The following is a 1,357-nucleotide window of genomic DNA, read 5'->3' on the forward strand; positions in this document are numbered from 1 at the left end:
GGTTTAATTAATTTAATTAACCAGTTAAGTTTAATTAAACTGTAATTAGATTAACCTAAACCCTAATTAACCTAATTAGAGGATGACAGGTGGGCCCCCCCTGGACCCACATGTCAGGTTGACCAAGTCAACTCTGTTGACTGCTGACATCACTCTGATGTCATGCTGACGTCATCATTTACTATTCTGGATAATGTTGGATTAAATAATTAATTAAATTCCAGAAAATTCATAAAATCTTTAGAAAATCATATCTTCTAATCCGTAACTCGGATTAAAATATTTCCAACATGAAAGTTGCTCAGAACGACGAGACGAATCCGGATGCGCAGTCCGTTCGTCCGCCACACACCCCTAACCTATCGAACCCGCAACTTTCCCCCTCCGGCTCCTCTGCCCGAAACACGAAACACCGGGAATACTTTCCCGGGGGTTTTCCCCCCTTCACCGGTATCACCTACTACCGCGTTAGGGCACACCGAACACCGCGTATTGACTTGATATATTTTGTGGTGCTTTGTTTGCTCTGTATTCATTATTTCTTCCCCCTCTTCTCTCCGGTAGACTACGAGACCGACGCTGCTGCTGACCAGTTCGACTACGGAGTTGACGACCCCTCTCTCTTGCCAGAGCAACCAGGCAAGCCCCCCCTTTGATCACCAGATATCGCCTACTCTTCTCTATACTGCTTGCATTAGAGTAGTGTAGCATGTTACTGCTTTCCGTTAATCCTATTCTGATGCATAGCCTGTCATTGCTGCTACAGTCATTGATACCTTACCCGCAATCCTAAATGCTTAGTATAGGATGCTAGTGTTCCATCAGTGGCCCTACACTCTTGTCCGTCTGCCATGCTATACTAATGGGCTGTGATCACTTCGGGAGGTGATCACGGGCATATACTATATACTTTACACTGTTACATTACGTGTGATACTGTTCGGAGTTGGGGGCTGAAAGGACAGGTGGCTCCACCCCGGTAGAGGTGGGCCTGGGTTCCCGACGGCCCCCGACTGTTACTTGTGGCGGAGCGACAGGGCAGGTTGAGACCACCTAGGAGACAGGTGGGCCTGGTCCTGTTCGGCGTTCGCGGATACTTAACACGCTTAACAAGATCTTGGTATTTGATCTGAGTCTGGCTACGAGCCTATACGCACTAACCATCTACGTGGGAGTAGTTATGGGTATCCCGACGTCGTGGTATCAGCCGAAGCACTTCAGACGTCAGCGACGGAGCGGCGCGCGCCGGATTGGAACGTAAGCCTGCTCTTGTATTAAGGGGGCTAGTTCTGCTTCCGGCCGCCCACGCAACGTGCAGGTGTGCTATGGGCGATGGGCCCAGACCCCTGTGCGCTTA

This window comes from Triticum dicoccoides, chromosome 7B (assembly GCF_002162155.2).
Source record: "Triticum dicoccoides isolate Atlit2015 ecotype Zavitan chromosome 7B, WEW_v2.0, whole genome shotgun sequence".
NCBI classification, from domain to species: Eukaryota; Viridiplantae; Streptophyta; class Magnoliopsida; order Poales; family Poaceae; genus Triticum; species Triticum dicoccoides.